The sequence below is a fragment of the Octodon degus genome, unplaced genomic scaffold (genome assembly GCF_000260255.1).
Source record: "Octodon degus isolate 3935 unplaced genomic scaffold, OctDeg1.0 scaffold00211, whole genome shotgun sequence".
Classification (NCBI taxonomy): domain Eukaryota; kingdom Metazoa; phylum Chordata; class Mammalia; order Rodentia; family Octodontidae; genus Octodon; species Octodon degus.
Genome location: NW_004524787.1, coordinates 3,139,011 through 3,152,702, shown reverse-complemented (window position 1 = coordinate 3,152,702; position 13,692 = coordinate 3,139,011). Strand labels below are relative to the sequence as shown.

Genomic DNA, 13,692 nt, shown 5'->3' with positions numbered 1-13,692 from the left:
AAGAAAAAAAGGACAATGGCAGATGGAATAATCATTGACTTAGGCAAAGCCATGCTGTTTACGTTGAGCTGTAGGAGACTCAGGTCAACATTTTCTGACATTGCCAGTCAAGCACAAGACCCAATACTATTATGGACTACTGGGCTCTTTTAGAATATTTTGCTGAGTTTATACACCTATAATATTCAAATAACGGAACTAAACAAAAAAAAAAGGTGATACAGATGAATGTCCATTTTGTATCTGTGTATTCAAGGTGGTCAGAATAGATATATAGTCACATGCTCTTAATGAATAGAGGGATTTGTTCTAATGGTGTTTGTAAATAGGATATCATGTCCGCATCTTGTACAGCAAGTAACAACTAGGAAGAATGTACTCACTGTGTTAATTATTGAAACTGTCCAACCAATTTTATTTGAAACTATCTCATTGCTATTTGTTTCTCAATAAAATTATGGGAAAAAAGAAAATGTTGTATTAAAAAAAGGTTACAGGATATATCAAATAACTCCTATAAATTGTGCATTTCTTTGAGCTTAATAAATGACACTATTTTTCCATTGGTTGTTCTTCTGAAATACACATATAGTGGAAAGAGTCCTCATTACACTGTATTTAATATCTTTGGCAATGAATTTATCTTTGATAATTGTGCTTTTAGCTTCTGATAAGCCAATCAGCCCTGCTCTGTTCTACATTTCCTGTCCTGCCCTACCCTCTGTCCGCTGCCTCTCCCTGAGCTCCCCGGTTCTTTCCTGTACTGTCTTGTGCTGTCTTTTCCTGTCCTGTCCTATCCCTCCCTGCCCTGCGCTGCCCTCTTCTGTCTTGTTCTGTCCTGTCTGCTAAAGATCTGAGTGGGAAAGACAAGCTGGTATAGGGAAGGGGGTGAGGTGCAGAGGAAAGGAGGTGAGGTTGATTGTAAGAGCAGCCCAGCCTGGACAAAGTTTAACCCTCTCTTTGCTGGCTTCCTTTGGAGTAAGATATTGTAACGTTTTTCATTATTAATCCCACTCTCAAGAAAAGTCTTATGAAACTCCAGAAGGTATATAACACTTTAACTTTTTAAAAATTGTTATGTATTAAAATGCTTTTGGGACTGGGGAAATGGCTTAGTGGAATAAGCGCTTCCCTGGCAAGCTCAACGGCCTGAGTTCAATCCCTGGTTCTGCCAAAAAAAAAATGCTTTTAAGGGGCCAGGGATGTGGCTCAGTGGAATAATTTCTTCCCTGGTAAGAACAAGGGCCCGAGTTGAATCCTCGGTTACGAAAAAAAAAAAAAAAAAAGCTTTTAAAGTGCAGAATTTTGTCTTTTTGATTAGTGAATTAATAATTATAGTGACATTAACTATCAAATTAATTTTAAAAAATCTTAAGTGTTACTTTAAAAAGAAAGAGAAATGAAATACTTCCATGACAAGGAATAACTAAAGAATTTCATGATAAAAAGCCAACCCTACAAAGACTACTAAAAGATGTTCTAGAGAGGGACTAAAATGATCAGAACTCCAAGAGTGAGAACAGAAGGAACCCACTCAATAGGGAAAACAATTAAACACAGGAGAAAAAGGAGTAAACAACAGCAGGTAAATAACATGGCGAATGAAAATCAATACATGTCAATAATAACAATCAATATAAATGGACTCAATTCTCCAGTAAAAGAAATAGACTGGCACAGTGGATTAGGAAACACAATAAAAAAATCTGTTGTATAAAAGAAACACACTTAACTCATAAAGACATTCATAGGCTGAAAGTCAAAGGATGGAAAAAAAATGCTACATGCCCCCCCATCTGAGAAAAAAATCAGGGATAGCAGTCTTGTTTTCAAACAGTCTGAACTTCAAAACAAGAATGATCAAACAAAATAAAGGAGGTCACTATATAGTGGTTAGGGGAAAAATTCAAGAGGAAGAAGTAACACTCATAAATGTATACACACCAATCATGGGAGCACCCAACTATATAGGACAAATCGTAATGGACATAAAAAATCTAATATCCAATACAACAATATTAACAGGAGACCTTAACACCCCCTAATCCCAAAAAATAGGTCAAGCAGACAAAAAATTAGCAAAGAAGTAGCAGAACTGATATATACCTTGGAACAAATGGACTTAGTGGACATATACAGAGTGTTCCACCCAATGACACCTGAATATGCATTTTTTTTCAACTGCACATAGGTCATTTTCTAAAATAGACCACATACTGGTCCACAGGTCATGCTTAAGTATATGCAAGAAAACAGAAATTATCCTATGCATATTATTGGATCACAGTGCAATGAAAGTGGAAATAAATGACACAAGAAAACAGAAAATCCCAATAATTACATGCAAATCAAACAACACTCTACTCAGCAGCTAATGGGTCACAGATGAAATTAAAGAAGAAATTCAACAATATCTACTATCAGTGAAAATTCAAACACAACTTTTTGGAATTGATGGGATGTGATGAAAGCAGTTCTTAGAGGGAAATTTATAGCTGTGAACTCACACATTAGGAAAACAGAACAGGAATAAATAAAAACCCTAATGTTGCACCTCTAGCATCTAGAAATGGAAGAACAAACCAAACCCAGAGCTCAAAGATGGGAAGAAGTCATAAAAATCAGAGTACAAATTAATTCAATTGAGACGAAGAAAACAATTCAAAAAATTAATGAAACAAAAAGCTGGTTCTTTGAAAGATTAAATGGAATTGATAAGCCCCTAGTTATCCTCATCAAAAAGAGGAAAGAAAAAATTGAAATACAAGCAATAAACAATGAAAAGGGCTTAACTATCACAGACCCAGTGGAATTTTAGAAGACTGTCAATAGCTATTGTAGAACCTTTACTCTCACAGAATGGAAGACAGAAGAAATGGACCGATTCCTAGAAAGGTGCAAATTACCAAAACTGAATGGAGATATAACCACTCTCAATAATCCAATAAAAGCCAAAGAAATACAAAATGTAATAAAAAAAACTACTGACAAAGAAAAGTCCAGGTCCTGATGGATTCAAAGCGGAATTCTACATGAAATTTATAATGATATAATCCCTATACTCCTCAAACTCTTCAATTAAATTGAAAAGGAAGCAATCCTTCCAAAGTAATTCTTGGAGGCAAGTATTTTACTGATACAAAAATCAACCACCTTATCTTCAAAAAAGGGGTAAACATGCTCACTGGAAGAGAGACAGCCTTTTGAACAAATAGTGCTGGTAAAACAGGCTTTCTACATGCCGAAAACTAAAACTTGACTCAGGTCTATTATCATGCACTAACTAAAGTCAAAATGGATTAAAGATCTAAACAATAAAACAGAAACAGTCAATCTCCTGGAAGAGAAAGCAGGAGGAATTCTTGAAGATATAGGGGTAGGCAAAGAGTTCATGAACAAAAATGAAATTGCATGGGTAACACTTGCAAGAATTAACAACTGGGACCTCCTCTTATTGAGCAGTTTTTGCACATCAAAAGAAATTAACAACAAAGTAAAGAGACAGCCCATAAATTTCAAAAAAATCTTAACTAATAAGCACACAAAAAAGGTCTGCTCCCTAGAATTTATAAAGAACTAAAACGATTAGCACCCCAAAATTTAAAGGCGCAATCCAGAAATGGGCATCTGAGATGAATACACACTTCTCAGAAATTGATGTTAAAGAAGAGAACAAATATATGAAAAAATGCTACACATTTCTAGCCATCTGTGAAGTGCAAATTAAAACAACACTGAGATATAATCTCACCCCAGAAAGAATGGCTATCATAAAGAAATCAACTAACAACAAACATTGGAGAGACTGTGGGGAAAATGAGCACTTTTTCACTGCTGGTGGGAATGTAGACTGGTGCAACCATTATGGAAATCAGTGTGGAGACTCCTTAAAAGACTAGGGCCAGAAATCCCATTCAAACTAGCTATTCCCCTAGTTGGAATTTTCCCGGAGGAACTGAAAATGTGGTATCATAGTGATGTATGTGTACCTATGTTTGTAGCAGCACAATTTGTGATAGCCAAATCTTGGAAACAACCAAGATGTCCATCACTTGAGGAATGGAGGAAAAAGACGTATTTTTATACAATGGAGTATTACTCAGCTATGAAGAATGATAAACTAGAAGCCTTCATATTTAAGTGTATGCCGCTTGAGGACATACTCATAAGTGAAATAAACCATATCTACATGTGTAAATATCGTATAGTATCCCTAGTAAGATCACAAAAGAAGAAATACAAATAGAAAGGTATAATACAGTTGAAAATGAGAATACTTGAGGATTACACAATGAAAAGCGGGCAAGGAGAAAACTAGGAAATATGACAGGGACAAAGTCATACGTTTATAACCACAAGCTAGGTAAAGCAGTGATCCTGAGATCTTTCAGCAGGTTGTTCAAACTAACAGATACTTGGTGGGACTCTTACCCTAAATATATATGCTGATACCTGTGAACTGAGCTACTGCATAGAGGATAGCAATGTGTGATAGTGGGGTCATTCTTGAAATGCCTGTCATTCTGGTCTTCTAAATATGTACTGCTTGTCATGACATACCAATTATGGCCAGAGTGTATCTGAGGTATTTTTTTAAAAGGGTAATAAATGAAAAAAAGAGAAAAGAGGAGAAAAAAAGTCACAAGACTATCCTGCTGCTATAATGTATATGGATAGATTTCTAAATTTTTGTGTAAAAATATGTAACTCTTTATTCATATTTTAAAAATTTTTAATTTTTTTTCATATTACGTAGACTAAAGTTTAACATATCAATATTTGATGAAAGATACATGCTCCATTTTATGCCTAAGATGTTTGAGATTCAGACAGATAGTGAAGTTAAACCCAACTGCATATGTTATAGGTGTTAATTATAAGCTTTTCTTTTGGAGGGTTAACAATCTAATTTTGCAGACTAAAAATTAGCAAAAAAGAAAGGCTGCAAGGACAGTGAACATTTTGGCCCCAGCCTTTCAAGATCAGTGAGAATTCAGGACATAGGAGAACCTATACTGTTACATCATTTAACTCAGTTGTGTCCCAAATTTTCTGATCAAGGAGATTATGGGGCCATGGAGGAATGCGATTGGTTATGTAGTGTGTGCCTTAAGAGAGTCACATGGAGATAAAACATTCTCTCAAAGAGCAATTAGTCAAGCAATGGCCATGACTCATCCACATGGCTGTCACTGACAAAGGATCTATAAAGTGCGGTACAGAGTTTCGGGTAAGTCCGGAGGGAACTTGACTGACCTTGTCAGGTACAAAGTTACATTTCTGGATATATAGGTCTTGCTTTTTCTTGGTCTTATCTATCCAGCAGAAAAGTGCAGAAATGAGTATGAAAAGTGAAGCCATGTTAATATGCAGAGCTGTGGAAGGCTCAAGTCAACAGATTTGGACATTGCCAGTCCTGTGTATAATCCACTACTATTGTGGACTGCTGGACTATTGGAATATTTTGCTTAGTTCATGCACCTACAATATTTGGATGGCAATGGTATACCCATTTCTGACAAAACTAAACATAAAAAGGAGACATAAATGACAGACAATTCTGTGTATCTTTGTACAAAATTGTTAAGATAGATATATAGCCACTTTATCTTATTTCAATAAGAAGAACGATTTGTACTAATGATGTTTTATAGGATATCATGTTGGCACCTTGAGCTTTGAATTACTACTACAAAGACAACAATATGCATTATATTAATTGTTGTGGCTCTCTTTCCAACCTGTTTTTAAACTGTCTAATTGCAATTTTTTTCTCAATATAATTTAAAAAATAAAGCAATCCTTGGCAACAAAGGAAAGGTAGTAGGTTTCACAATCTCAGACTTGAAATAATACTACATAGCTACTGTGATAAAATCAGCATGGTACTGGCCAAAAGCAAAACAAAACAAAAACACAAATAGATCTGAGGATCAAAGGAACAGATTAGAAGATGCAGATACAACTACAAATTGCATTGTTGATCTCTGCTGGCCTCCTGAGGGGAGCATTTGACTCTTAATTTTTTTCTTGTCCTTTATAATTTCTTTTAACTTTTTAAAAACAATTTTGCATGATTATGTTTGGTGATCTGAACAACTAATTGGAAAGTAGCATTATGCAATACAACAACTATTGCCCATTTCCTATTGTTTTGTTTGGTGAAATTCTGTATGTTTTCTAACATTTTAATAGCTATTTTTTCTCTTTAGATAATAATAAATAAAGAAGTTTAACTTTCATTTAATTTATACAGGGGCTTGTAGCTAACAGTTTGACTTAAATCTTAGAAAATACTATGGATTTTGTTTTTTTTTCAGCAATGCTGAAACTATTACATCTTTCACAACTCTTAGAGATGGATTAAATGACTTTTGCATAAAGGACATGCATCAGTTCTTGATGTTGTAGAGGCAGAATGTTATTATTTGTATCTAGATTTCACCATACATCTTCATTCTTTTTTTTGTTTGTTTCTACATTTGTTTTTAAACTTTTGGTACTGGGAATCAAACTGAGGAACTTGTGCTTGCCAGGCAGGCACTTATGCTGCTGAGCTATATCCCTAACAATATTATGTTAATAAACCTTTAGAATTATTATGAAAAGGATTCCCAGATGCTCTGCTCATTCAGTATATCTATGACTATTTTTTTTCTATTTTCCTAACTCATTTATTTTCATTCACAGCTTCCCAGTGACATGATTAAGTACAATAATGAAGTTGAACAAGTCATTGCTATTTTTCCAACAGATATTTCAGCCAGTCAGTTCCATAGTTTTTCATGTAAATATCAAAAGTTTATGTCAAAATTCCCTAAACTTTCAATTCTAAAGGCTCACAAAATCAAGAATGCCTGATAATCCTACTTTTCAGCCTAGAACGAATCCTAGAAGATTGCAAAGTAATGAGTCATGGCAAAGAGATGTAACATATATTCCTACTTCTGGGAAACTTGGTTTTGTACATGTTATTTTTTGCATTCTCTATATTTTTATTAATGAGCAAAATAATTAAAAACAAAACAACAGCAAGCTTAAAGTTGAAGCAGTAGTAGGTCCAATTGCATCTGGAGTTCATGGATGTACCTGGTGTATATGGTCTCTCATAGCAAGGCAGGACGCAGGCACGTGACTGTGCAGATAGGTGTATTTGTTATCAAGAAGGATGAGAAATGGAAACCACCAGAAGAGAAAGCATCAAAAACTTTTTATCATGCAATCCCAAAGAAGTCTGCTCTTTTCCTTTTCTTTGCCTCTGTATCCTTGTTGGTTATAGTTGCTGTTGAACTTGTGACAATCTCAAATTATCTCTTCTTTTTTTCAGCTTCTCATCATCTTCCAACTTTCTAAAAATTGAGGAGACATTTAAACCAAATATTTTTGTTCTTTCCTTTAGCTTATCCAGGTTATCCTTAGGCTTGGTATCAGATGAGTGACCTTTTGTTGGAAGTGAGGAAATTCTAAACCTGGCTGCCCAAGGAGCTTTCTTTCTTTTCAAGCTCACAGGAACACTGGATTGTTTGGCCCTCTTTTGTATTCTTTTATTCTGTGGCATCTCAGATATAATTTTTATGACTTTCTTCTCTGATGGTACATCAACAGTTTTTTGTCAGCAGGTTCTTCATCTTTGACAGGCAGTTATAAATGCTTTGGTTCTTTTTCCTGTTTTATTTCCCATGTACATGTTGTTATTGACACATATTTAGGCTTTATGTAGGCTTCTGTACAATTGGGAGACTAATTTGTACACGTTAAAAGTCATTTGTCAAGAATGTTTTGCGGTTATAGGTAAACCTAAATTAATCAGCATTGATAACAGACCTGCTCATATGTCCCTTTCCTTCCAACAACTCTGTGCCTTTTGGGATGCTAATCAATATACTGGCATTTCATACAATCCCCAGGGCCAAGGTATAGTAGAAAGGACACACAATACTCTTAAATGTATGTTAGCAAAATGAAAGTTGGGAAATAAGGATAGAAGCACACCACATCAATTATTGCATCAAGCCCTATTCAGTTGGATTTTTTTTTTGGATATTAGTAAAGATTGATCTAGTAAAACAAAAGAACAATTTGGGCCACCATTATTAAGTAACCAGCAGAACCTATAGGACAGCCTATCTTTTGGAAAGACATTTTCAATGAACAATAGGAAAGAGGTATTATTCAAACTTGGGGTTGAGAGAGTCACATGGAGAGAAAACATTCAAGCTTTCACAGAGAGCACACTGGCCAAGCAATGGCCGTGACTCATCCACATGGCTGACACTGACAAAGGTTCTACAATCTGAGGTACACAATCTCAGGATAAATCCTGAGGGGATTTCACTGACCTTATCAGACCCAAAAGCTACAAATCGTTGCATAGGTCCTGCTTTACCTTGGTCTTAACCAACCACCAGAAAGGTATAAAAATGAAATATAAGAAGTAAAGCCATGCTGTTATGTTGAGCTGTAGTAGACTCAGGTCAACAATTTCTGACATTGCCAGTGAAGCAGAAGACCCAATACTATTATGGACTACTGGACTCTTGTGGAATATTTTGCTGAGTTTACAGACCTATAATATTCAAACAATGGAACTTAACAACAAAAAGGAGATACAGATGAATGTCCATTTTGTATCTGTGTATTCAAATGGCTAGGATCGATATACAGTTACCTTCTCTTAATGAATAGAGTGATTTGTTCTAATGGTGTTTGTAAGTAGGATAGCATGTTTGCATCTTGTACAGCAATTAACCACTAGGAAAAATGTATACAATGTGTTAATTATTGAAACTGTCCTACCAGTTTGGTTTAAAACTGTCTCATTGCTATTTGTTTCTCAATAAATTTATGGAAAAAAACAAACTTGGGGTTAAGTATTTGCTTGTGTCATTACAGACTCAAGAGAAAAAGTGTGGTTACTTGCCCGAAGACTGAAAACTTGTCATGAACCACAAAATTGTCAGATTCGATTTGAATACTCCAGTGTAAGAAATCAAAGTGATGTCGCTGCAACAACACCCCAGATACTGACTAGGAGCACTAAAAGCCACAATCCCCAACCTGGGGGCAACATAAGAAATTGACACATGATGCCACTGCACTCCATGGGACCAGGGTTTACAGCTGGCAGTATGTTTCTAGCTATTTTGGCTATGATATCCTCCATGATACGTGCAAGCTCTGCAGAAAATTCAACACACCATTATTGGGCACATATCCTAAATCCTCCACGAAATAACATTACGGAGTTAGCTGAATGCTCTTGCACTAATTTATGTTAATGAACCTAGAAGGCTTCCTATACTAAAATGACACAAGGGGACTATTAATGACAGGGAAATAATATTCAGTGGGGACTGAAGGCCCATTTTTTTATATGGGTCATGGAGATCACTGTTTGAAAGTCGAACCCAGAGCTTGGTTATCTACACTCAAGAATGGTCATACTAATTATAGCTATACATCTGTCTCAGTTATGTTTTAATCATTGTTGAGATAAAATACTCCACCTAGGAAGGAAAGGTTTATTTAGTTCACAGTTAGTGAAGGTTTCAGTCCATACTTGGCTGGCTCCAAGGAAGAGTAGCACATGGCAAAGGGCAGCAGTTCATGGTGGGAGAAAGTAGCAAAGAGCAAAGGGAGGGGCAGCAGCTGTGGCTTATAGCAAGCTTCACTCCCCTCCTTACATTATAAGAAGGCTACCATGCCGTGGAGGTGTAGAATTCACACAATATCCATGCCTTCCTCTTGTCCAGGAAGAGGATGTTTACAAAGAGCCCTGGATACCTGCGGAGTCACTTAATTAAACTTCTAAACTTGTCAAGTTGACACAATGTATCCTCCAGTATAATATCTCTAATTTTATTTCAAACTTTGGCTTTTAAAGGATCAACTTTTGATAATTCCACTCCTCCAAATTTACCACTATGCCATTAATGGGTAACAGCACAAATGTCTGACTGGGTTTATTGGAAGGCATGTAGGTCCAGTATAGGCCAACTTTTACTTAATATTTCTAATGAAGTGTCATTGATTGGAGACCTTATGGCTCTGCTTAAGCTAAACATTCCATCAGGGATTGAAAATGGAGCAGAAAGAGCAAGACTATAAGTACACAGGCAAATGTGTCTATTGTATGGCATGATGAAGCTATGTTGGAACCCTAATGTAAAATAGAATATGGTCTTCTTCACTCATCTTTATGGATGTTAGTATCAATGTTACATCCTTTACATGCTTGGAACGGATATTACACTAAACATGAAAACAACACTGAATTGTAGTTTTATTCCTGCTTGCTTCTTTCTAAAGATAACATACACATTCTTTTTTTTTTTTTTTTTTTTTTTTTGGTGGAACCGGGGCTTGAACTCAGGCCCTTGCGCTTGCCAAAGAAGCACTTATTCCACTGAGCCTGCTCCCCAGCCCCAACATATACATTCTTAAATAAAGAACAGGAATCCGGATACTTGTTAGAAAGACAGTGGTAGCAAACCCCAGCTATTACATGTTGCACAATTTCATAAATATATTAATAAAACACAGAAAGAAATTTGTGAGATAATGATTGCAGTTGTATTGGGAATTAATAGCATTACAGCCACTGCAGTAGTACGTGGATAGCCCTTCACAAATCAGTACAAACTACTCAATTTGTGCAAACGTGGCATGAACATTCTGATAGATTATGGCAAACTCAATATTCTATAGATGAAAGTTCATTCCTGAAATGATTCAGGGAGAAAAACTGATCTTGGGTGTGTTATGAACTTCAGATGATATAGGGGACCTGTAAATGACAGAGAAAAATGATCTCCCAACCTGACCCGCATGAGTTTGTGTTCTCTAAAACTGAAGATTGAATTTTAGGAACAAATACAGGTTATGAGCAGAATATATTTATTGAGGGAAAGAAAGCTCCTGTCTGAGAGAGGGACGGGGTGGGGCAGAGTGGGTTGTTCCTCTGGATGGGGTCTCTTCCAGGGACTTTTATAGTGTAAAAACATATGGGCCTAAGGTGGAGAAAATGGTAACTCACTGAGGTAGATGTGGGGTGGGACAAAACTATGGTCAACCAGTGAGATTACAAGCACCATTGCTCAGGTAAAATTAAGTCCCGGACCAAATGGGGAAGCCAGTCACATAGTAAGTAGCAAGCTGCCATGAATATGGGACAGGGTCTCTTCTTGTTGGGGGCTGGGCTAGTGACTCATGTGGGCTCTTTCAAGGTAATTGATACCTATTTAGAATATCAATCCCTGATGCCCCTCCCTAGGGAAGTATGTAGCTGTATTTGTTTCCTTTTTTGTCTTGAGGTATGGCTCATAGCTACTGTCTGTCTCTTCCAAGGTGCAAAGCCACCTTGTCTTCCATCTTTTCTCCTTGAGGGCCTGGCCCTGTCTGACTGCCTATAATATTTCTAATTTAGCTGCCTACAACAGCAATAGCAGACTTGCAACAAGCAATGGTATTCAATATATGACCCAGGAATTTACCTTGCAGGGAAGTGATAGGGAACAGGTGGAAGTAAAAAGTGAATCAGAATTTGGGTCAATTACACTGCGTTACTATCTGTCCAAATAAGTCAGGCAGTCAGATCTTGGGACAGAGACCAAAGTTACAATTAGCCACATCCAGAGCACTTTCTTCAACCAGGAAGCAGTCACAGATAGCCACCTGATTTAGCAAATCTTTTTTCACAGAAATGCAATTAATATACCACAGATTGCAGAAACAAGATCAGAAAACTATAATTGAGCTCAGAATGAAATATAAGTGTAACCATGAGGGAGGGCCAGCCTGATAGCTCAGCAGGCTAAAATGCTTGCTTAGGCAGAGCACAGTGGCTGGGGTTGGATCCCCGAAGTGCCCTGCTGGCCTCACCCACGGGACCTGCTGAGACTTACATTGAGACTGGGTGTGGGGGTGCATGCCTGTAATTCCAGTGCTTGGGAAGAATCACTATGAGTCTGGATCTACCTAGTGAGACTCTGTACACCCTGTAGACCCTGTCCTAAATATAGAAAAAAAAATGAATGGAACTACGAAGTCACTTTGATTTTGTGCTTTAGTGAATGTGTGTAAATTTTTCACAATTGTATCTTCTTTCTTTCTCTAATTTTGTATTTTTTCATTTGTCCCATCTTCTTATGTTTTTTCTCTCTACCTCTTTGTTATCTTTTCTCCCTTCTTTCCTTCTTCCTCCCTTTCTTTCTTCCTTCTTTCATTCCTTGTTGCTCTCCCTCCCTACTCTCCTTTTGCATATTTTCTTCAATACGTTTTTGTTGTTGCTAAGAAAAAACACTCAAAATCCAAAGTTAAAGTAGAAATGGTTTATTGTTGATTGAAGAGGTTTTCACCCATAATCAGTTGGCTCTATATCAGGGTAGCATGGCAGAAGGGAACTGCAGAAGAGAAACTCTTCATGGCAGGCAAATTTGACAAAAAAGCAAATTATTACTTTTTTCATATAGTATTTATTCAGAAATAAATAGCAATGACACAGATTCAAATCAAATTGGCAGCACAGTTCCAATAATTAACACATTGCATACCACCTTACTAGTGGTTATTTGCTGTACAAGATGTAGAAAAGATATCTTATTTACAAATACTATTAGAACAAATGCCTCTATTCCTTGAATTAAGAGAATGTAGCTATATATCCATCTTAACCATTTTGAATAAACAGATACAAAATGTACATTCATCTGTATCCCCTTTTTTGTTTAGCTCTGTCAATTGAATATTATAAGTGTGTTAACTCAGAAAAATATTCTAAAAGAGTCCAGTAGTCCATAAGAGTATTGGGTCTTCCACTTGACTGGCAGTTTCAGAAATTGTAGACAAGAGTTCCCTACAGCTCAACATAACACCATAGCTTTACTTCTTATACTTTGTTTCTATACTTTTCTGCTGGTTGGTTAAGACTGAGATAAAGCAAGACCTATGCAACAAAAGTTGCAGCTTTTGGATCTGATAAGGCCACTCAAATAACTCAGGAATTTTCCTGAGATCTTGTACTTCAGATTGTAGATCCTTTGGTTATTTTTTTTTTGGTGGAACCTGGGATTGAACTCAGGCCCTTTGTGCTTGCCAGTGAAGTGTTATTCCACTGAGCCATCTCCCTGGCCCTTGCAGATCCTTTGTCAGTGTCAGTCATGTGGATGAGTCATGACAATTGCTTGGCCAGTGTTATCTCTGTGAAATACTGAGAGAATGTTTTCTCTCCATGTGACTCTCCTTAGGCACACTCTACATCATCAATCACTTTCCTCTTTGGCTCGATAATCTCCTTGATCAAAAAAATTGTGACACTACTGAGTTACATGACATTATAGTACAAGTTCGCATATGTCCTGAGTCTTAATTGAACTTGGAAAGCCAGGGCCAAAATGTTGGCTTTCCTTGAGGCCCTCCTTTTTCTCTAATTTTGGTCTGAAAAATTAGGTTGTTAACCTTCCAGAAGACAAGCTTATTGTTATTACCATATAACCTAGGCTGTTTTTTTATTTTTGAATTAATTTTATTGAGAAAGAAGTAGCAATGAGACAGTTTCAAGACAGGTTAGGAGAGTTACAATAATTAATACATTGCATATTGTTGTCTTCATAGTGGTCACTCATAGTACAAGATGCAGACATGATATCCTGCTCAAACACTGTTAGTAAAAATCTTTCTTCTCATTGAATTAAG

The 13,692-nt window shown here is 36.5% G+C and overlaps 1 protein-coding gene and 1 pseudogene across 1 annotated transcript in view; both read right to left on the bottom strand.

Moving 5' to 3' along the window:
- Positions 1-13,692, bottom strand: part of Zc3h12b (zinc finger CCCH-type containing 12B) — a 173,124-nt gene that overhangs the window by 110,255 nt on the left and 49,177 nt on the right. The window lies entirely within an intron of this gene.
- LOC111813677 lies at positions 7,215-9,976 on the bottom strand (annotated as a pseudogene).